At 36.3% G+C, this 25,198-nt stretch overlaps 1 protein-coding gene across 3 annotated transcripts in view; it reads left to right on the forward strand.

Annotated features, from left to right (window-relative positions):
- Window positions 1–25,198, forward strand: part of SLC16A7 (solute carrier family 16 member 7) — a 218,673-nt gene that overhangs the window by 37,455 nt on the left and 156,020 nt on the right. The window contains exon 2 of one of the 3 annotated variants that reach the window (XM_072655235.1): window positions 16,025–16,065. The exons of the other annotated variants lie outside the window; for them this stretch is intronic. The gene's annotated coding sequence lies outside the window, so the exon portion shown is untranslated. The remainder of the gene's footprint in view (window positions 1–16,024; window positions 16,066–25,198) is intronic. 3 annotated transcript variants of the gene reach the window in all.

Raw genomic sequence — 25,198 nt, forward strand, 5'->3', positions numbered from 1 at the left:
ATCTTTCCATAGTACAAATTCATTAGAGTGACTGAAATAATAGGTTTATATAGGTCATTAAGTTATTAGTGAGTCTTTCAACTGGAAAATTCTAGGTAACCCACAATCTATAATGTATCTTAGCTATATCACACACTGAATTTTGGCAGTAATCTAAATACTTAAAAAATTGGAAATTTCATCATTTATATAGAATTTTGTAGCTTATAAAAATCTTTCATATACATCAGTTTATCCTTTTGATCTCCTTCCAAAGACAAATATGAAGAAGTGTGTTTTGTCAAAAGATCTTTATAGCTAGAGTTAGAAGACTTGAATTCAAATTTTAACTTTGTTAGTCACTAGATGCATGACTTTTTATTTAACCATATTGTACCTGTTTCTTGTTCTGAAAAATAAAGATGGTCTTTAAGATTATTTCCTGCTATAAATCCTGTCATCTATAGTCTTTAATTTCTTTTTTAGCACTTTTTTTATTAATTTACTTGTTTTCAGTTTTCAACCATCACTTCATATGTTTTAAATTTTTCCCCTCCCTGCCAATCTTTAATTTCTTAATTAGAAAAAAATAAGACTCAGAAAGGTCCACTGGTTACCCACAGTCACAAGACAACAATAAGTGGTAGAATTTGAACTAGAATCCAGGTTTCTTTATACTCCCTTAACTCCATTGACATATTAACTCATTTGAAACTCACCTAATTTTAAATTCTGGACAGGTTATATAAAAATTTAGTTGCCTAAGATACTTTAAAGCATAATTCAGTGGCATATTATGGTTAGTTAAAAATTTTTGAAGGAGGAAGAGAAATAAAAGCGAGATAAGGGTGGAAGACACAGAGAAAAAGGAGGGAAGAGGAGAATTAGAAAAAATAACTAGAAGGATAGCCACAGAGCACAATAAAGCACCAAGAAGCAAAGGGGAATGGTGAGACCAAGGTTGTGGTAGGAGAAATATTTCATAAAACCCTGACACATATGCTAAATAGGCTTTTCCTAAGTTTATAAGATTTCACAAAGATTAGGTTGGTTTTTCCTTAAAAGATACTGAGACCACCCCTTATGCTTAATTGGCTCAAAAAACTAAGACTGAAACTATTGATGTAGCCATCTGGTTGCCTAGGTAAAAAACGTCATTGAAAGAAGAATTAAGACTTCCTCTCTCAGGCTAACCATACTGCCAGCATAGCCAATAGGTAATCAGGGAAGCTGTGCCCAACTAAATCAATGCTGTATTTTTGCTGAATATCCCTTTCATTGTATGACTAAGTCATTTTGTTAACTCTTAGCTTATTATAAGCTTCTATTTTTATTCCATTCCCCAGCTTAAACCACCTGACTTGCCTGAGACAAATACGACCTATGACAAAGGTAGATAGACAAGTTAGCAATGGAGAAAAAAAAGACAGAAGATCACTAGACTGTGATGTTTTTGTCAGCCAGTCTTGTCACATCTTGCTGTTTAGTTGGTAAGGACTTTAGAGTATGATTATTTTTCATCATTGTCCTTGGAAATGGTAATTAACCAATGTTCACAGTTCTTTGTTATTGTTCAATCATTTCAGTTATGTTTGATTCTTTAGGATCCCATTTGGGATTTTCTTGGCAAGAATACTGGAGTGATTTGCCATTTCCATTTTACAGATGAAGAAACTAAGACAAGCAGGGTTAAATGACTTTCCTGGGTCACAAGACTAGTAAGTGCCTGAGGCTGGATTTGAACTCAGGTCTGATTCCTGGCCCGGCACTATGTATCATACCACCTCATTTCCCTTGCAGTTCTTTACCTTCTCTTTGTCCTTAGACCTTTGATTGGAATGGACTAGCCATAATGATTATTCTTGGGTAGAAGACATAAGACTAGAATAACAGTAACTCAAAAAGAAAAAAATGAAATTAAACTGAAACTTGTTTGACAGACTGAGTTTCTATATCTTTGATTGGGCTGATATACTTGGAGCAATGTAACTCTTCCTCACTTCCATTCCCTGGTGTTAGTGAAAATTGTACAATGTGATTACAGTTTTTGTTATTCTGGGCCTGAGGCTAGAATATTCTTTTCCCATTTTTTATCATGGTCATGGAGCCATTAGCTTTTGCCATTAGAAGCTACACTTTCATTAAAGGTATTATAACTGAATATACGTGCTCCAAATTCTCATTACATACTGGTGACCTCCTCCTATAAATTGTGGACTTGAAGTTTTCAGCTTACTATTTGTTGGTCTTAATTGGAAAATTCTCCATTTTGTTCAAGTACGAAATGACCTATCAGAATCAAGAGATTTTGCTCCTTATTAACATTGCTTTTGTGACTTATTTCCCCAATTCACTTTTTGTTGGAAATGTTATTGAAACAAATACCTCTGGTTTTACTTTTTTTTTTTTTTTAAATAAAGGAATCTGCTCTTAAAGACATACAAATCATGCAATGCACTAAACCAAAAGAACAATCTTAATAATTTTGTCATTGAAGAGAATTGAAATGACCTTTAGGTCTACCCACTGATTTTTTAGCTCTTGGCTTCCTTTTCCAATTCAGAGCGTCCTTGGTTACTGTACTTGTACTTACTACCTTCTTCTTCTCCTGTTTGCCAGAATACCTGATAGTGGCTTAATGCATATAAAGTTGGTGCACAGGTGCAAGTTCTTTGGATGCCTGATAGCAGTTCTAAAATGGTTTCTTCCCATATTTATTGCAGCAAATGGAACCTTTTTTGCTGAGAAACATGGTCACTTGGTCAATAGTTGCCCAGGACATCCTTTCTCCTTTATTCATTGGAAGAAATATTTTTTTTAATTCAATAAATGTTGACTAAGAGCTTATTATGTCCAAATACTTTGCTAGGTACTGGGCCTAAAAGAGTATAGTCTTCAAGTCCTCAAGTAGCTTACATTCTAAAGGGGGAGGGATAGGCTAACTATGATATAAGGCAGGACATACATGAACAAGAAAGATCTAGACAGAGACATTTGAGAAAGAAATCACTTTCAGAGTAGGAGAGGCAGATGACAGAAGTCTTTAAAAAGACAAGAGTATCTAAATTGAAACTTGAATAGAGTGATAGCTTTCAATAAGTGGAAAAATGGAAGGAGGAAGGATAGTCCGTTCTTAGGGACAACATGATCAGATATGTGGAGAGTAAAGGAGGCAGGGAAAGAATGGAGTATTCCTGTTTTACTAACACATACAATACTAAAGTACAGTACATGAAAGGGAGTAGTGTGAAATGAGAATGGGCAAGTAGAATGTAATTAGACTATAGAGGGAAGTTCTTGAATACCAATAGTGTAAACTCATTTTTTCCTCTTTAGGCAATGAGTAACCACAAAAGATTTGACTAGAGAGAATGTCAGCTCTCTAGTCAAATCTTTTGTGGTTCCCCATTGTAAAAGTATGTAAAAGATGAATTGTAGAGGTGGTAGATTAAAAATAGGAAGATTATCTAGGAGGCTAATGTAATTGTCTGTACCAGAGGTGATGAGAACCAGAGTTTGTGCAGTTTGTTGAATGGAATCATAGGGACGATCAAGATTGAATTTGAAGGGGATGGTTGTAAAAGATATTACATAAGTAAGATGGGCAGATCGTGGCAATTAATTTAATCAAGTGATCAATAAGCATTTATTATATTCTTTTGTGTTAGACACATACTGATTGTGTGAAGTGAGTTAAAATGGAGAATACAGAGGTGGTTCTAATACTTCAAGCTTGAGTGACTGGGAGGTAAGCGATGCTATTAACTAATATAGAGAATTTACACAATGAAACTTTTTAAAGGGCAGTAGAGGGTGGCCGATAAGTTCTGATTTTGGACATATTGAGTTGAAAGAAATGACAATTCATCTAGTTGAATAGGTCCAGCAGAGTGTTAGTAATGTAGAGTTGAAGTCTTGGGAAGACCTAGGAACTGAAATAGTTGAAGTCACAAAAGAGGATGAGATGAGTAACAACATCAATTGTGTGAAAAGAGAAGGTCAAGGCTCTTGGGGATTTCCAAATTTAAAGCCTCAGCAAAACAAGAGGAGGCAGTCAAAGAGATATATCCCAATACCAGGGAGAGTCTAAGTAAAGCAATAATTCATGACTATACTACCTAGCAAATACCAAAACTCTCTTAATGAATAGAGGGGACATGCTTTAAACAAATAGCACAAAATTCCAAGGTAAAGGACAAACTAAAAATCTATATTGTACTCATTTAATATTTTAAAATAATAATTGTTACCAAAATATGTTACAATAATCTATTACCAGATTAATAGACATTTAGAAATATATTTTCCCAATATTAGAAAGGAAATAATAACCTTATAATACTCTGATGTACTAAATTTAATATGTTTTATTCTACATAGTCCTATTAAGAACTGATCAGCTGAACACAGAAACAATAAAATTGTCTGCATAACATTTCCATAGAGTGAGCTTGAACATAATAGACCCAAGAGCTTCAGCATTTCTAACAAGGTTACTGATACAAAATGATTTACATACCTTAGGAGTTTCCCATGGATTATATTCATGTAGAACATGGATTCATGCAGATCATTGACAAATATTTTGAAGGTTCCCAAATAAAACCTTATGCAGGATTTTGGTCTTTCCATGAGTTTGAACTTGAATGCTGTTTTGTTCTCTTTTGCTATAATAAAATAACATTGCTTGGTAAAGCAATTTTCAAATAACATCATATTGTTCTCAAATCAGAGTGTGTTTTTCCTTCACAATATGGCTTGTATATAAGCTTCATTTTGGAATGAATAGGGTTACTGGGTTCTCAAGTGTTTCACCAGGGTAGAATAAACTACTGCAGATCCAATGAAGCTTCTGTATGGCCTCCTGTAGTTGGATATTTGTTATCTAAAAACCAGCCTGGCCAAGTTTGTAGAGGTCTAATCATCAAAAGATTGTTCACCAGATCATGTTTTTTTTTTCAGCCACAGTTGTTCATGAAGACTATCAAATGAGACTTAGAAAAATTGCATCTGTATGTATGTATGTGTGTGTGTGTGTGTGTGTGTGTGTGTGTGTGTAGAAGGAATACCCACACTGATGAAATAATGACTCTTTCAAGCACTGAATTAAGTATAGTTTTTCTAATGCCTGATTGTGCCCTATGCTTTGATACTCTGATAGATAATTGATTAATTCACTGATGTGAATATTCCCTTCCCTAATACAGAAAGTAATATATCTATACCACAACCTGCATGATTCATTGCTATGTTCTTCCATAAATCCTACATAGGAAATCTATCCAACAATCTCTATCTGTGACATTCCATTTCCTATATCTGTGTCTTTGCACAAGTGGTCCACCATATCTGATGTACTCTATCTTTACTTCTATCTTATAGAATCCCTGGTTGTTGTTTTTACTTTCAAAGTATTCAGGTTCTACCCCCTAAATGGCAATGGAGTGTGGGAGAGTGTTCTGAATCCTTCTTCTCACTTTTATTGGCACTTACTCTCTCTTTAAATTGCTTTCTTGTGTGTGTACACCATATATGTACTTAGTTGTACACTTTGAATATTGCACCAGGAGAATGGAAGCTCCTTGAGGACAGAGGTTGCTATTTTTTCTTTCTTTCTTGTATTGATGACCAATCTTGTGAACCTGGAGCTAATATCTCTCTCTCTCTCTCTCTCTCTCTCTCTCTCTGTGTGTGTCTCCGTGTCTTTTGTCTCTATCTCTCTGCCTCCCTCTTTCTTTCTATATCTCTTTCTCTTTGTATCTCTGTGTTTGTCTCTCCTTCTCTCTCTCCCTCCCTCTCCCTCCCTCTCCCTCTCTCTCCCTCTCTCCCTCCCTCTCCCTCTTTCTCTCTCTCTTTCTCTCTCTCCCTCTCTCCCTCTCTCTCTCCCTCCCTCTCTCTCTCTCTCTCCCTTCCTCTCTCTCTCTCTCTCTCTCTCTCTCTCTCTCTCTCTCTCTCTCTCTCTCTCTCTCTCTCTCTCTCTCTCTCTCGATTAATCCTAACTTTCAAGGGGATGGTGATTTATGACTCTACTCAGTAGAATTTAGCTCCAAGATCTTCCTGACTACTGCGTCCCTCCTCCTTTTTGAACTTATTGTATATCAGTGAGCACTAGTGATATGACCTTGGCCCAAAGGAATTGGCTTTCCACAAAATCAGATGCTTCTATTTGCTTACTGTTTGAAGCGTTTACTCTTAGCACAGAATCTCTATGCAAACAAACAATGCATAACCCTAAGAGCATAATGCATAATAAAATATTGGAAAATCTACCAAGCTGTTGTGAGCCAGTTAAACCCTTGTATGTTCCTCCACATGTAGGATCAGATTGGAAATAGTAGTTATCAAAAAAGCAAAGTGTGAATTTCCTAAATCTGTGCCCCCTGCAAATGGACCAAATAGTGTACACATCACAATTGCCAAAGAATGTTTGAATCATATTTCAATACAAATAGTCATCAGAAATAAGGGTAGAAATTCTGTAGAACACAGTCGAGGGAGTCCTACTTGGGGACCTTGGAATGTGGTGTGAGCTGCAACTTAGGGTGTTTCTTTTGGTCTTGGGTCCTTGGTTCCTTGGTCTCTAGTAGGGGCCACTGACCACTAATGACCTTTGCTAGCCCGCTTTGAATTAGGGTGATAGGAACCAGTGAAATCCAGCATCGCCACTGTGAGAGCTGGTGTTTCTTTTCAGCCTTGAGTATTTCCTTCTAGACCTTATGATGTCTCTCCACTTTCTGTGTTTGTTTCCAGGAAAATCCAACAAAGTTCCCTTCTCATAGCAGTAGGGAGCAGGTAAGACAGAGAGAGTGAGAGGGGCACTGCATTTACATCTCTAGTGCCTAGCCTTGTACACATCAGGAGTTTAAAAATGTTCATTAAATTGAATCCAGTTGAAGGCCTTTGCCATGTGGTTTCACATTTTTGTACAAGTGTATTGTTTATTTCTTTCTTTTTGACTCCCACCAAATCACTTCTCACTTTTCCTTTTTTTTTTTTAAGTTTTCCTTTTTATTTTAAACTTAATGGTCATCAACAAACACAAACACTCCAAAATACAAAGAACATTGAAGATGTTTGTTATAAGTTACAAACTTCTCTTACATTAAGAAATAAACATTTATTAAATTTACTAGGAGAATAAAAAAACTCCATTTTGTGTTCTTTTCTGTATTTTTTGCTTTCTTTTGTGCATTAAAAATGTTTTATTGATATTCTTTTTGGTATCTATCATGAAGTACTAATCTTTATGTCTCTAGTTGAATCTCTCCCTTGTTACAAATATGTAGAGACTAGCAAAACAAATTAGTGCACTGAGAATGCATAGCCTATCTAGGGGTGGGAAACCTGTGGCCTCAAGGCCACATGTGGTCGTCTAGGTCCTCAAGTGCAAGCCTTTGACTCAATCCAAACTTCACAGAACAAATCCCCATGAAAAAGGATTTGTTCTGTAAAACTTGGACTCAATCAAAAGGCTATACTCAAGGATCTAGAAGGCCACAGGTTTCCCACCCCGTTTATTTTTCTCTGGTCCATGGTCTCTCGCTGTCTCCTTTCCTGATGATACATTTCCTTGGTGATACCAGGAGTACCTGGTAGACCATACCAACTATGCTTCTTCCCTTTGTGTTTGGTGTAGGATGTCATGACAGTACTGAATGCCTTTGGCAAGCATATATTTTCCAGTTTTATGCTTTACCTAATAATAACTAGAGGACCACTGAACAAAGATATCTTTGTTGATGTGTTTGTCAAGAAATCTTCCATGATCATAACATTTGCTTGGGAGACACACTGTTGAAGAAGAGTCTTTAAGGATGCATTTTGTTCTACTGACAAACCACTTCATTATCTTTGCCAAGAAACCCCCAGATGGGGTCATGAAGAGTTGGACATGACTCAACGATGACAAAAAAAATTATGGCTCTCCCTAATTTGGATTCTGCATTTGATTAACAGGTCATATTATCCTCAATAGGACTGGAAAGAAAAAAAAATGTTTTAATAAATCAAGTCATCCCCCCCTTTACTACCTCCTTAAATATCTAAGTTGTGTGTTTAAATGGTACATTTAGAATCAACAAAATAGCTGTCATCTGAAACTCAATACAGTTGAAGCCTGTCAACTTTGTAAAACAATGGGCCACATGGAATATTTGGAAAAACAGCACTGGACTCTACTCTTGACTCCCTGTATCTATCTATCCTTCTATCCATTTCTCCCATCTCTGAGAAGATTCTCTTCCTTACTAATAAAATGGGATAGAAAAGAAATAATCCCTAACTGAAACACAATAAAGGCAAAAGAAAAGCAGTTAAGTGACTGAGTTCACTGAAAATACAGGAATGTTATGGTGTTCTCTTGAATGACAGGAGCATGAATATCCTAAAACTGAATTTTTGTTTGAATAATAACCATGTGTCACATCTACATTGCATGTAATTCCCCAAGAGACTCTAGTGCAAGCTTACTAATTGCCTTATTATCCTTCTAAACTAATCCTTTGAGAATGAATTAGTCCAAGGAAGGAGCTATCTTTGACTTTTTGCTCTTTGTAAGAACTAGGTGAAGTGCAACATTTCATTGCAAAAATTTCTCCCAGTCACCCAAGTATAATTATCCCAGGTTTGTAGAGATTTCCAGAATACTTTCAATAGCTTTAGTTATCAGTGATATGTCCAAGATATTTGTCAATAGAGAAACTGTCATAGCAACCTCAATAAAGGTCATATATAAAAATAGAGAAAGGGGATCTGAGGCAAGTGAAGATTGGAGGAACCTAGGAGACCAGTGCTCCTCTTGGGTGGGAACTTGAGGTCTATCCACATTCTCGAATTTTCCACACCCCCACCAACCCTGCTATCTTCCTTTGACTGACCTCCAGGTCTCTTTCTACATTCCCTCCCTCCCATCCCTTGCTCTAGGCATCAGAATCTCTGGCTGTGGCTCTGATTATACTAACATTCCATTCAGAAGATACTGCTAAAGTAAATTGTTTAGAGAATTGAAAGCCATGTAGTTTTTAAGAAAGAGTTGCTTGTCATAAGATAGCTTTGCGAACCTTGTGTACGTCTGACTGAAAGTCATTGCCCTTCTGAGTTAGTTTAGCTAACTCTATTTTACTTAAACTTATTGCCACAGTGTTTGACCAAATGTAGGACAAATACGGTAAAGGCATAGTGAAGGCAATGTTGCTTAATCAGCTGGTAGAAAAAGTTCTACAAATCCTGCACTAAAGAGCTGTTGATTTGAGGTTGAGGCATCAATTCAGATCCTTTTTTTTGCTACATGCTTCCTTAAGGTTTTTCACTAAGTCGCTGAAACAGTTTCTGTTCTGGGAACTATCAAGCTATGACTACCACAATTCATTTCATAGGTTTGTGTTTCTATCATCCTTCTTAATATATCATTAATACCTATCATTTATATAGAGCTTTAAGATTTGCAAAGTGCTTTATAAGGATTCTCACAACAACCCTGAAAGGTGGGCACCATTATTACCCGCATTTTTCAGATAAGGAAACTAAGAAAGATGGAAGTTAAGTAAGTTGTTCAGGGTCACACAGCGAAGTCAGTGTCTGAGGTCACATTTGAGCTGAAATCTTCCTTAGTCCAACTAGTTGCCTATATGTAGAAGCATACATTTCCTTCCTAGAATTTTGTGACTTTTAGTGCCAATCTTCCTCAATGGATAATGTAAATTGATTGACATTGCTTGTCATAGATATGTATGTATATATATATATATATATATATATATATATATATATATATATATATGCATGTATATGTATGTATGTATATACACACATGCATACATACATAGAGATATAGATGTATAAGATTGTGTGTGTGTGTTCATATACAGATTTATTTATAGTTATATTCCCAATTAAGACCTTCTTCTCTTTTTTATTTGCTCTGTGTATTGGAATTTCATTTCCCTTCCCCTTTAGAATCTGAATTAGCAATTGTATGTAGGGAAAAGGTCATAAGAGACTTTTTTACTCTAAAAGAACAAGGTCAATTCAGAGGTAGAACTCCCCTAGAAATCTGCATCCATTATACTGCACTACCTATTTCACTTTAAATGCTTCTTATCTTTTGTTTTGTTAGCTGAAGCCAACCTAGAATGTCTTCCCCTTTTGTACTAAAGGTAACTTCATAAGACAGTATTTTCCTGTTATTTTTTATGTCGGGTCTTCTTGCTCCAATCTCATTCTCGTACTTGATTACTACAGTTCCCACCTAGAAGCCCTGGATTCCTTTTTGGTGAGAGTTCTTCACATTTAACTCTACTCAGGTCCAGAACCAATACATTTTGCCTCTTGCCATCTTTATTTCCAGTCAAACATTTGGAAAGATATTGGCTGCCAAATGAAATTGAAGAAACTGATCAATACATTTCCCATTTTAAAAGCCTCTGTAATACAAGCACACATGATGATTATATTCCAATGGATGCCTTGACAAGTCCAAATGATGTGGATACAAACGATGCCCTAAGAGTTAAAAATAATATTAAGGACTGACTTTGTGAAGTCCCTGGTTTATTTTCTAACCTGAAGTTACCCTAAAGCCTCCTGTTACCACAAAACTTCCCTTTATCCTTGACCACAAAATTCCTTGTCCCCACCCCCCTTCCTGGGGAATGGGAATTCCTTATCTCCCTTATCTTGTGTCATGCTTAGTCCTCATCCTGTGCCTTTATCTTGTAAGACTTTATTTTGCAAGACTTACCCTAGATCTCCAATCCCTGTAAGGAAACCCTAAAATCACCCGATATAAGGCTGGTACTTTTCCTTTATCACTGTCCTTTGTTTAGCTCCTTGCTAAATCTCTGGCCTGCTGTTCCTAATGGTTACAGAGAAGGTCTAAATGAATTCATTCACATTTTGAACTAGCTCTTCTATCTCTCTCTTCAACATTACTTCAGTGTCCTCATTTGAAAAAAAAAAAGTGGTGGTGGTAGAGTACATGGCATCTAAGGATTCATTCTTCTTTAAATCTATGCTCATTTTAGCTTATGTAAGACATAACTGTCGACGGAGTTAAAGTGTTATCCCTTATTCATTTCGTATTTTTCAGAACTGACACCTTGAATTAAACAGTCACAACAGAGCTGTTGCAGTAAAGCACTATATCATTTTCTCATCCTTTTTCCTCTAATTTGTTGCTGATTTTTTTTACTTTGCTCTAATAAGTTAATTTCTTATTGCACACCAAGAACTCATTTGGAATTGACTTCTGAATCAGTAAACATTTATTTGCTCCCTTTAATATATGGTCCATTTAATTTTTCTTTTGTGATAGTTGTTCCTTGCCTTGTCTAGTTCCTTCTAATTTGCTTTTTAAAGGAAATATTCATGATAAACAAATGACTATCTTATGATTGATTTGTACACTTTACCTCTTTTATTTTTAATAACAAATCATACTTTCCCAATATTTTCCATCTTTCTTTATGCCTCACTTCATATTGAAGTCATCAATTATCCTGACATCATTTGGAAGATCTTGTCAGTTTCTTAATAGAATTTCATTACCTCTTCATTCTTGGCAACAGATGTTATCATATAGGCTGTGATGATCATGATAGTGGTCTTTCTTTTGCTTATGTTCATCAGGAATATTTCAAGGCAAAAATGGCTAAAAATTCTGGGAAATAATTTAATTCAATAAAAAAAGATGAACTCAACAAGCTATTTACTAAAATGTCTACTATTGTTCACAAGAACAAATCTTTAAATCTGAAATAGTTTTAGAAAGAAATTTATTAGGTCATCTGATAGAAAGAGAGAACCAGAAAGAAGGGTGGCTTCCTCCCTAGGTTCTAGAAGTTTTACGTTATATAGGATTTTGACAAAGGTATCACACATGAATCACATGAAGGAAACCCCAAACACAAGCTTGAATGGACCCCAAATAAATTCTGGGTATGGAAACCCCAAAAAGAATGTTTTGAGTAGATCCAGAACCTGGGAAATCCACAATTTCTTGTAGCCTTCTCCAATATTTCTAAAAAAGTTACTGAGTTACATGACAACATTCTGGATGCCAACAATCTCTATGCATATAAAGTTAGGTTTACACAATATTAAAAAGTGATAAATAATAATCCACACTACAAAAACCACAATATTGTGCTAGTCAGTGGGAATATGACAAAGAAAATCAAGGAATTTTAAGAGTTAGAAGAAAACAGCAAGAATCTATTCTTATCCATGCCTAAAAAATGTCTCCAATATAAGGTAAGAAGTAGTCATGGAAATTCTGTTTTGAAGACCTTCAGAAATAGTGTTCAGTTTGTATTTTTCTTTCTATTTTTTTATAGCTAAAGAAGCTCACATTGTAGCCGCCAGTCGCCTTGTGAGCTTTTATGAACTCCATTGATCCCTGGGCAGCAGGTATAACTTGAAATCTTTCCAGTTTGGAAAAACCTGCTATGGTTTACACCTCACTAGTGTAAACTTCTGAAATTCAAATCATCTCTACTCCTGAGGCATAGAGTTTAACCTCTGCACCACACAATTGGCATATGCTTACATATGTATATGTATATTTTTTTTCTTTTCAAAGAAACTTCATTTTAATGGCATGGCCCATATGGGGGAAAAGAAGTTAAATAAAAATTATTATCACTAAAATAATCTGACAATCTAAATCTTATCTACAGACAAAATTTTACTGGTCTTTTTGAATAAATCATTCTATGGAACAATTATATAGAATAATGATTTATACATAATAATTCTGCCTATAAGGGCCACATTGATGTTTAATTTGAAAGAAAACATAATTAAGTTTCTTATGTATTGATCTGGAATCAGAAGGGACCTTAGAAATCATCTAATTTAATTTTCTCTTTTTCAGATGAGAAAACTAAGGCTCAAAGAGGAAAAACCACTAGCTCAAAGTTCATGTAGCTAGTCAGCAACCTACCCAGAACTGAATCCAAGTCTTCTGACTTCAAACTCAGTGATCTTTTTTCACTACTCACACTTTTATCCATTAAATTGACTTTAAAACAAAAGAAAACTGTCCTTCAGTCTGTCTTCCATCTGCCTTTTGTGTCTTATTTCATGTTATATTTTTTTATTCACTGTTCATTTCAGTCAAATTGGCCAAACTATTCTTTTTGCACAACGTCCATTTACATAAGCTACCCCATCTTCCTTCTTCCTTCTGCTTCTTAGAATCCCACTGTTCAGTTACTATCTCCTACAGGAGGCATTTCTTGGTTCCCCCTGGTTGTTAACATTTGCTACATATACACATACATACATATAGGTGTGTGTGTGTGTGTGTGTGTGTTATGTACCATGTAGCAGTTGACTAGAGTCTATGGAGTTCTTAAAACAGCATTTTTAAAAATGTATAAAATAAAATACATAGGATTACAAAAAGAAACCAAATATACTGAAATACAGTTATCAAAACCTTAAAAATAAATTCACAGACCTCAAGTTAGGAAACCTAGATATGATAGAATGTAAGTTCCATAAGGACAGGAATCGTGTATGTATATATGTGTGTGCATATATGTACATGTGCATATGCACATGCATATATAATATATATGTTATACACACATATGTATATGTGCAGAGAGAGACAGAGAAAGAGAGAGAGAGAGAAAGTATTCATAGTGCTTAGTACAGCATCATATATAGCATTGGTGATTAATAAATGCTTTTATTTGAATTGAATAATATTCCCATTAACTGAATTATTTAGAATACAAAATTCTTATGTCATTTGAAGGTATAATTCAATAAATCTAAAGGTATTAATTTTATTTTAGTGCTAAGTCCTGTATAAATACCTAAACTTCTAAAGAAGTAACAGAAGAATAAAATAATTTTCCTTGATACAGCCAGGAGTGTTCGGTTCTTTATTCAAAGTTGGTCATTTGATCTTAGTACACTACACTACAGTTTTTAAAATGGTAAACCAAGAACTCAAATTACTCTAAAATGAAAAAAAAAGAAAAGAAACCCACCAGGAACACAAATTTCAAATTAATTTAGAATGTCTTAGCATGCATGCAAGTGTGCACGCACACACGCACACATACACACACACACACACACACACACACACACAAATGTCCTTGCCTTTGAAATTTTAAAGTGTCTTAATGAATAACAACTGCCTTAAGAAGGTCTTGTCTATGTCAGACCAATTGACTAACTAGGTTCATGTGAAGGAAATATCAGTGGGTAACATATTGTAACTATTGCATCTTATCAGAGGCAGCTATTTGCAGAATTCTAGGAGGAATTTGAGTTAGCGTATCAATAGGAAGCAGCTGTCTTCGTATATATCTTGTGTATTTTAGTTATGTAGTCTCCTTAGGTCAGAGTCCATGGCTGTGTATCTGTTTTGTGGATCATCAAGCACCATGATAATGATAATATTAATGATTCCAGCTTGAACATTTTATACTTAGTTCAGGTCAAAAGTGACTTACTTCAGATAACAGGGTAATCAGATCCTTACTATATGTAATTTACAAATTCCGCTGTTTATTCCCAGGGCTTCAACTGACTTGGCATTCAGAGAGTCCTCAGAAACATCTATTCTCATTCTCTGTCAGCCTTTTTCACACACAAAATGAAGAGCAACATTTATATGTAGTGGAGGATCATAGTTAAAATCAATCACTTTGTACATATGAAATTTTAAAGAAAATAAAGAACCCTAGGGAATGAATCATATTGCTCCCCCTTAACTCCAATGTGATACCCATAGCAGTTGCTATGAATATGCATATGTATTTCCACGGTAGATTCACAATATATAATGAACTCTCTTCCTCCAAGACAAAACCAAAATATTTATTTGGAACATCGCTAATAGGATACCAGGAGGCAATATTTAGCAAGGTACTCATCGCTAATCCAGGGAGCACTCACATCTTAAGCATTCTTTCTGTTAGGCCATCCTGTAAGCAAGTTCCCCTAGGCAAGTTCCTCCCCTCAATGGGCTTTATGTGACTCAGGATGTATCACAGCTGTGAGCTGGGGCAGAGCTCAAAGCAGGTCACATAGGCCAATTAATGGATGGAGAAGATGCTCCTATTCCATTAACATTACACCCCCCAAAAAAACATTTCCTGCAAGATACACCTGCTTGTCATCAATTTCATACCTATATGGGCATTAGAGTAAAAAACAATATAGGTTTTTAGCTTTTTTTACATTTAGACTTGTGACTTCCTGCTTCTGTATCTTTTTTCCATTAACATTTGAGTTGAACTACACATTTGCTGTTAATCTCTGAGGCAGAAGAGTAATTCTATGTTTCAACCTTTGCTACTATTTTAATAGCATACAGTTTGGGGCTACAGTTGAAGAGACAATAGCTCAGTAATCTATGCATGAACAAGTTTAATAAGCCCGTTGGTTAACACATTCTGACCTTGATTCACCCTCTTCAGATATGTGTTGATACTAGTCTACAATTCATTTACAATGTTGGGACTAAATTCAAGAGTTTGGTGCTAATTGTAACATCATTTAGGTATCTGCTATAGTTCTTTTTTTTTTTTTAGGGAGGGAGTCTATTATTTTGTCTCTGTTGGGGAACTCTTTGTTCTATCAATTTCCAGTTGAAGCCAAAGAACATGTTGGGGGTTTGTTTTTTTTGCTCTTTTTTTTGGCCTTTTTCAATGCTTTCATCATTTCTGTTCCTTTTTCACTACCCTCCAGTTACTATCATTCATGTGTTGGGCAAATAGAAACTAATATTTTGGATTTCATGTTATCCAAATATGCAGCAATAGATAGTCATCTTAGCTACTGAGTAGGACTTCTAAACCATATTTGGGTCTGAGAGTTATGGACCCCTTTGATGGTCTGGTGAAGCCTATGGATCCCTTTTCAGAATAATACTTTTTAAATGCAGGAAGTAAAGTATATAGGATTACAAAGGACACCAGTTGTTTTAAATTGGATTCCAATAACTCAAAATAGGAAGTAAACTTAAGGACAAATTTTATTTCTTGCTAGCTCTCATCTTTTTCTTTTCTTCCTTGTAATTCAGGCCATTCTGATGATCACAGGTTTTCCTTCTGTTATATTTTGGTAAGTGTGTCCTTATTTCCTTTTGGAATGCTAACTGATATCAGCTTGAGCACTCTGTAAATATGGGAACGTTTTTTCACAGCTTCATTTTTCTGAGACATTTTAATGACTGTTTTGCATGCCACCAGTACTTAAATGGCTGAAAGTCTCTAAAAGTGCATTGCTAGTCTCTAAATAGACTTGGATGCTACTCATGCAAATAACAAGGGCTTCCATGTCACCTTCAGTAACCAAAATGCCTTTAGGCATGCCAACTATTTGTACTTGTGAAGGTTTTTCAAGGATTTTGTCCCTTTCCCCACGTGATTGACAAGTACTCTGAAGGTTATTTGGCAGTCTCTATTGAAAGTAAGTCCTGCCATGTATGAACAGCTTTAATTAACCACTTTTCATTTTGGCAACCTGCGCTTGATATTCTGAGCATGTTGTCTAAAAGAGTATATTCTGGTACTCACACAAAGTTCCTTCTGGAACCCTTCAGTTTCATGCTGAGCAATCTGATGGGAGGGTGACTGTGTTGTCGAAAAATAACTTGGGAATTTGGGGCAGAAAGAAATAGGAAGGCAGCATTAGTTTATACATGGGCCCATGTATAATGGGCCCAAATTCACCCTATCATTGAGGAGATTCTTACAGGAAGGAAAACTTTAGATTTATTGATTTAGTTAGTTGGTATTTATTAAGCAACTCCTATGTGCCAAGCATTGCTCTTTGTATAAAAGGAGAAAAAAAATGAAAGCGTTCCTGATTTTCAGGATCTTGTTACTGGGAAAAATAACATGTTCATAGATCTTATATATAACTATTTGTGTACATTTTGCCTTTTCCATTAGAATGTGAGGTCAGGGTCTATCAGTGATGTTCTTTGTATCTCTAGCAGCTAGCACAGTGCCCAGCAAATGATCAATGCATATTGATTATTTGATATACAAAGTAAACCCAATAGAATTAGGAGGTAGCACTGACAACTGGGGTTGTTAGGGAAGGTATCTTGTAGGAGGTGGCCATTGAGTTAACCTGTGGAAGGAATTAGGGATTTCGAGAGGGAGTTGGGTAGGGAGGGAATTCCAAGCATAGATGGGGGAGGAGGATGATACCTATGCAAAGAAATGGAGGTGGGAGATGAAATATCATGGAAAGGAATAATGAACAGGTTTATTTAGCTTTGAAGAAGAATTTGTTATGGGTGATTAATGTGCAATAAGCCTGGAATGGCAGTGCAGGATAAAACAGGGTGTTTCTATTCTGCTACATGTAACAGGAAACAACTGAAACATCTTAAGTAGGGGAATGACAAGTGTGGTGCTTTAGGAATTTAAATTTGTAAACTGGATGGAACAGAGATATCAAACATGCCAAATTAAAATGAAATTGGGAACTATTTTTAAAAAAATAAATAAATACACAATAAGACATAGATAACGCTATCATGTGGTGTTCTAAGTCACTGTATATCTGCAGATATCTTTATGCACAATTCAGTGGCCCCCATTTTTACTTGAGTTATACCCCTGGGGTAGAGGATGGGTTGGAGAGGGCTGAGACTTGGGACAAGGAGACATACTAAGAGGGTATTTGGGACATTTGAAGGGCATATTTGGGGCATATTTGAAAGCATTTTCACATAGATGAAAAAGATGTTGAGATCCTGACCCCAGGAAGTGTACATGGAGAAGCATGAACAGATTAAATGATGTTACACAGCTAGAATCAATAAGATATGTCAACTGATTGTATATGGGTATTAAGGGAGAGTGAAATGTCAAGGATGACTCTGGGAGTGGTAGTACCCTCAAAAAAAATCAGGAGGTTAAAAAGAGGAATGGATCCTTTTCTCTCCATTTACAGATAAAGAAATTGAGGCCCAAAGTATTGAAGTGACTTGCTCAGTGTCATATGGCTAGTAAGTAACAGGGCTAGGTTTTAATCTTTGATTCCAAATTCAATGCTCTTTCCATTTAACCACGTTGCCTGTTGAATTCACTGTACTTACTGTAGTCTTATGCTAAATAAAACAGAATACTAAGTATTTTTAATTGTTAATTATGCACCAGCCACTGTGATAAGCTCTGCAGATATAAAGACAAAAATATGTACTTGCCTCCAAGGAGTTTATAGCATAATGGAAGAAATGCAATGTACATAAATATATCCGTATAAATAAATAAATGAACAAATAAATTATCTATCTATACATACATACATATACACATTATATATATGCATACATGTGTGTGTGTGTGTGTGTGTAAAATAGAAGGTAATCTTAGTGGGGAAAACTCTACCAAGTGAAGGAATGGGAAGTCTTCTTTGCAACATGTGATATTTGAAGTGAGTCTTGAGGGTAGCCAGGGATTCTAATAAGGAGAGGTCAAAAGGGAGACATGAAGGACAGTCAGAGAAAAGACATGAAAATAACAGATACAGTGTCTTATGTGAGAAGCAACAAGTAGGTCAGTATAGTTGAACCATAAAATGTATGGAGGGCAATAGAGAACAAGGAACTGTCAAGGTAGGAAGGGGCCTCTCTGGGAAGAGATTTAAACACAGGAATTTCTCCTTGATTCTGGAGATGATAGGAGATACCTGAGTTTATCACATGGTGAAACACACTCTTTAGCAAAATCACAGCTGGAGGTTAGGGGGTGGGTTGGAGTGGGGAAAGACCTGAGGCAAAGAGACCAATCAGAAGCTTATTGCAGTAGTCTACCTAGACAAGAGGTGATGAGGGCCTGAAATGGGTGATGGCTGTATGAATGAAAAGGAGGGGATATGTAAAAGATGTTGTGAAACTAGAAAAAAGAAAGAATATTTTAGAATGTGCTACTTTTATTTGTACAATATAATGTATAACATATGTATTGTACACACACATACACACACACACACATATATTTGTATACACATACATATTTATATATATCCAATACATACGTATCCAAATATGTATGGGTAGAGATGTGTATAATATATTATAGATATAGTGTACAGATGCATGTATGTTTATATGTGTATATACACAAATGTGTATATATATACATATAATGCACACTTAAGTACATTGTGTACACATGTGTATAAACACAGAGTTTTAAATCACTAAGATGGTAATCAGAATTCATGATTCCAAGGATGGTTCTATAAACCACATCAGATATATGGTATAGCCTTAAACCATATCCTATCATAAGTTAAGCAATTAAATCAATGTCTGATTTTTGTTTTTGGGAGATATTGAAAGGCACCATGTTGCCCCAGGGAGAGTAATGTTGTGTTCACAAATGTGCAGAGAAGATAATTTGGGCAGCAATGCTATTCAGCTTCTAACATACGAGCTGTGTAATCATGGGTAAGTCACTTACCTCTCTCAGCCTCAGCTTCCTCACCTGTAAAATAAGAATCCCGGAGTCAATGAAGGCTATTACAGTTAAAAATCCATGATCCTGCGACGTATACATCAAAGTGTTGGCTGTGCTTTAGGTAGACATAATAGGAAAATGAAGCTGTAGTGGTCTAGGTAGGGGTTCCTAGTGTCATTGATTCACAAATGAAAGGGACCTTAGTAGTCACCTAGAGTAGAGATGACCATTGCTTCACATTATGATTAGAAGGCTAAAACATAAGATAGATTTGGGAAATGTTAGGAATGAAGTATAGGATTTGAGAACAGACTGGGGACATGGAATGAAGGAAATTGACCATTTCTTGGAGGTGTTTTGTTTCAAAAGGTTATGTGTATATGGTAGTCTTCCTTTGTGTCTCTGGACAAGTCTTTGAAGTTTGTCAAAGATTAGTTACAGCATTTGCCTCACAGGGTTGTTGTCAGTATCAGATGAGAAAAAGTATTACAAGCATCAAAGTACTATACGAATACGAAATATTATCATTATTGCCCATTGTAAGTGGTAAAAACAAGCCCAAGGAAAGATTAGATTTTAATTTGAAGACTTAAACACTCAAATTTTAATTAGTGAGAATCAATTGTTCTATCTAAAAACAAAACAAAAACCTTCCGAGCTCTGTTACCCTGGACAGGTGACTCTCTGGGTCTCAGCTTCCTCATCTGTAAAATGAGCGAGGGCTTCTTATTTCCCCTAGAATTCTAAATCTAGGATCCTATGATTCTGCAATCCTGTGAATTTACTTTGAACTTTTGTTGAGAATAATATCTATTTTTAACACTTATGGAATGGTTTAGATAAACATTATCACATAATTTGATTGCAAAGTGTGTCTGAAACATGCCTGTTTACAGCATGAGATGCAGAGGACAAACGAAAGTATAAGTGTATTGTTTTTAGGTTTTAGCAACAAGATCTTTCACATAGAACTAGTGGAACAGAGCGCAAAAGGATTAGTTTGAGGTCCTTCACTCAGCACATATAATTAGCTCTTCAATATCAGGTACTAAAATGAAAGGTACATGGTGCTGCATTAAGGAAATCAAGCTGAACTAGATGAAAACAGTCTCCTTACAGCCTTTTCACTTGACAAAATTTTGCAGTCATATTGTATTTGAGGAGAAATCAAGGATGCCATCCCTGACAGACTTTGAGAATTTATCAAGGGTCAGTCACATTTCAGCATTCGAGAGAGATTTTGGAATGATCACAGTCATGATGTTCAAGTTGCTTGAAGGAATACCAACAGTGCCTATGATGAAGATCATACATTTCCTTTTAGGAAATATGCACACAGAGAAATGTTGATCTTTTATAGAGTAGTAGAGGCAGCTAGGTGGTGCAATGGGTAGAGCACTTGTGCTAAAGTCAAGGAGACTGAGTTCATTCACCTTCAGCCTGACACTTACTCACTGTGTGACCATGGGCAAGTCACTTAACCTTTGACTTAATTTCCACATCCATAAAATTAGGAAAGTAATAGAACCTACCTTATGGGATTGTTATGAAGATCAAACAAGGTAATATTTTTAAAGACTATTACAAATCTTAAAGCACTATATAAAAGTTGCTTCTTCCTCTTCCTCCTTTTTCTTTTCTTCCTCTTCTCCCTCCTCCTTTTTCTTCCTTACTTCTTCCTCCTCTTCTCCCCGTCCTCCTCAAAGATGGCTAAAACATCAAGTACGTTAAAGGTGTGCAATTTATTATGTCACAGATATGTATTTAAATTTTGCCAGACCTAGAGGCCTGTGGGCTACCCGAGTCTTCTTACCTCACCTCCCAAGGTCTTCGGTTGGCCAAACCGGATGCTCGTATGAGAGAAAGGACGTTCCAGAGTCGAACAAGGGTTGAGCTTTATTTCAGGATCTAGTTACAAGTGCAGGGGAATTCTTCCTTAGGAGGGATAGAAGAATCTCCCAAGGAGGCAAAGATCTTACAATAAGAGATTGGAAGTAGAAGTACAAGCGGGGAGAGAGGGGGAGGGGAGAGAAGGAGAAGAGGAAAAGCGGAGCCTTGTGTCCTCTTTGGCTCCTCACGTGCTAAGAGAGCTTTCAGGCTTCCCTGATCCTACTTAACTCTCCAGTCGCATAGTTTGCATCTAAATACCGTGCTGTTAGATAACAATAGTGTGCCCAGATCCAGGACAATCTCGAGGGCGGGGAGATCTCTCTCCCATCACGTTTCTCACGGGAAGAGGCGGAAATACACGAGATAGCTCGGTTCACCTCGATTCCCAGCCATTTCCTGGGGGGGTCTCGTGAGAGCTCTAAGATTTAGAAGTTCCCACCTTTACCCGCCCAAGACTGTCCACACGGAATTGAGCTTCCAACCCCAACAAAATTTGCTCATGAATTAAAAAAAACATGAAAGATACTGATGTACCTAATTCCTTGTAGCAATTTAAACAAAATCAATCAAAACTGTAAAAGAGGAGGAAAAATCCTACAATCATATAACTTTTCCCAGGTACAACAATCCAAGTAGGGTTGACCCACAGAAAACAAATTATACAATGATCTAGAAACATTTCTATGTTAGAAAGGGAAGATATCTTAGGGGTCAACTTTGCCAGCATTAGGAATAGTTGCTAGTAAAGAGTACTGGGAAAGAGATAGAGGAATCTAAGGGGAATAGTGTGTATTAAATCTGATGATGCTTTTGACTGGGAAATCTTCTTGAATGAGTGTTGGAGTGGAAGACAAGGTGGTGGTGTGGAATGAACGTGGTTTTTGCATCAAAGGTCCTGCTACTTGTGTTTCTGTGGACTAGCCTCCTTTTCTTTCTGGGTCCCACTTGTACAATAAGAGGGTTAGACTATCTTTTCTAAGCTCTCTCCCATCTGTAAACTCTAAGCATACCGGACTTTTGTCTCAGATACTTTTATCTTCCATTTTCTCTTCATGGGGAAAACAAAACAAAACCAAACCTGAGCATTTTCATTTTCATTTGTAAGTCAGTAAAGTTTTGGGAAAAACAAAATAAATCAAAACCAACAAACAAAAATAAAACAAACTCCCTGTACCCCCACAGGATGCTGGGCAGCATTTAAAATGATTCATCATGTGGCAAACATAGAAAAAAAAACACCTGTGGGAATCCTGTTGCTCTAATTATAATACATAATTCTGGACCACATCCTTTTCCTGTAAGCCTCCCCCCCATCACTCATACTACTGTTTGTATTTTGTTTTAATCTGTCATTATAAATATATTGTTTAAGTTACTAATGCTTTTCATTTTTATAGCAATCTTTTCCTCCTATCACTTCCCTCTCTCACATGCATCTCCCTTGTAACAATAAAATAGTTAGCAGAGGTGGGCAACCTGTGGCTTTGAGGCCACAATGTGGCCTTTTCTACCTCCTCAAGTGCTGCCTTTTGATTGAGTTCAAATTTTACAGAACAAGTCCTTTTATTAAGAGGAATTGTTCTGTGAAGTTTGGATTCAGTCAAAGAGGATGCACTTGAAGACCTATAGGGCTACATGTGGCCTCGAAGCCACAGGTTCCTCACCCTGAGATATAGAAAGGAGACAATATAACCATATTTCATAGCTTCTGCAATATTTGATTCCCTTCTTTCTTCACCTCTACTGAGAAAGGGGAACAAGGTTTCAAAACCTCTTCTCCAGGATGAAGATATCTCATCTTTTGCTAATAATCTTTTCAGTCAACCTTCTCATTCCCTTCTTCCTGTAGTCACCCTAGGAGCATTGGACTTTTGTCCCATTTTCACCTTCAATTTGTGACTATATTCCCTTTGTTAACAGAAATAGAAACAATAGTTAGTATTCTGGGTAGGACTTTGCCTGCCTTCCTCCCTAACCATTGCTTCACCTTGTTGCCTGAACTAGAGATCACATCCTGCTGAATTGAACTCTTTTATCTGTCATACTCTCTGTAGCCTGCCATGGCTTGGTGCCTGCAGTCATCACCACATTCAGCCAAGACAACTCCAGTAATGCTTTGTTTTATTCCATGTCCATCTCCTCTTGCACCCCTTTGACTATCCTATCTTCTCCCTGTTCCAGAACCATAGTCAATACTTTCATTGCTTCTGGGAAAAGAGTATCATTCTAACATCTTCTGGCATCACTCACTATCTCCCCATTACTTTAAAAACTGAAATGTTCCTTTTGGACCACCCTTTATATTTTGTCTTCTTTTATTAAAGTATTAACTTCTTGAGGACAGGGCTCATTGTTACTTTTTTCATTTGTATCTCAAGTGTTTAACAAAGTTGTTGGTACATAGTAAGCATTTAATACATGTTTTTTTTTTTTTTATCCATTTAATTCTCACAACAGTCCCATATGGTGAGTGTTACAGATGTTATGATCTCCGTTTAATAGATGAGAAAACTGAGAATGAGGGTTTAGATGATCTAGCCAAGGCTATGCAGGCATTTTAATCTAAGTATTGCACCCAGTCCACTAAAACCATCTAGCTCATCCTCTCATGTCAGGCCACTTCTTTTGCCCACCTCCCATTACCTTTTTATGTTCTTATAATCACTCTTTCTTAAGATTATGTTTTCCTTTGTGCCTTTCCTCCTTCTGGTCCTTTTCTGTGACTCACTTCAATTAAGCCTGCTAACTTGGAGCTCTAGAGAGTTCAGAGGCTCAATAGAAGTCATCACCTTGCAAGTCCCTCTGTGCTTCCTCTAGGGTCCCCATGGCTTGGCTACTAAGCTCATCAGAAATAAACATATCATGCCTCTTGTCTCATTAGTTAACTCAAAGGCTAGCTACCTTTACCCTGTTATACCCAAGTGGCTCTGATGGCAGTTTTAGATACAGTGGACTGTGTGGTTCATAGGGACATAAGAGACCATAAAATCAGTTTAGCCTCCCCACCCCACCCTCCCCATTTTATAGGTGAGGAAATGGAGATTCAGAGAGATTGATTATTGCTTAAGGTCACACAGGTCTCAAGTAGTAGAGCCAGCGTGTCTCCAAATTCAGATCACTTTGCCTAAGGATTTTGTCAAGAAGTTCACACATCAGGGATATATGTTTCTTTGCCCAGGATTATAATGAGTAGATTTTTAAATTAACTAAAGTGACAAGAATGAATACTACAATATAGTTAGTCAACAGGAAAGAAGAAAGATACCGCTATTTACATAAAGCTTTATGGTTGCTAAATAATCATTGTTAGTCATTTAGGCAATCAGTTGACAGGAATTTATTGAGTACTTCCTATTTCCAAGGACTGTGCTAAATGCTAGGGACACAATGAAAGATGTGTGTGTGTGTATGTCTATGTGTGTGTATATACATATATATGTTATATACATATGTGTGTAAATATATGTGCATATTATAATATGTATAGCATATATAATACATGGTGTATATTATATAAGTGTATACACATGTATAATAACACCTATACATATATATGTGTGTATACATGCATACATGTACATATATAAAATCACCAGCAAAGGAAACTGAAAAGGAATGGTTGGACAGGTAGGAGAAGAACCCGAAGAAAGCACTGTCATGAAAACATAGATAGGAGAGAGTATCCACAAGAAGATGATATTGTCAAATATTTGAAAGGAGGCAGAAGGATAAGATTGAATAAAAGACTTAAGCAATCAATAGATATTGCTAATAGATTTTTTGGGAGGGCATTTTGAGTTGAATGATGAAGTGGGAAGCCAGATTGCAGAGTATTATAAAGACAGTGAAAAGAGGAAAGGTGGAACCACTATTTAAAGATGGCT

The sequence above is a fragment of the Notamacropus eugenii genome, chromosome 3, assembly GCF_028372415.1.
Source record: "Notamacropus eugenii isolate mMacEug1 chromosome 3, mMacEug1.pri_v2, whole genome shotgun sequence".
Lineage (NCBI taxonomy): Eukaryota > Metazoa > Chordata > Mammalia > Diprotodontia > Macropodidae > Notamacropus > Notamacropus eugenii.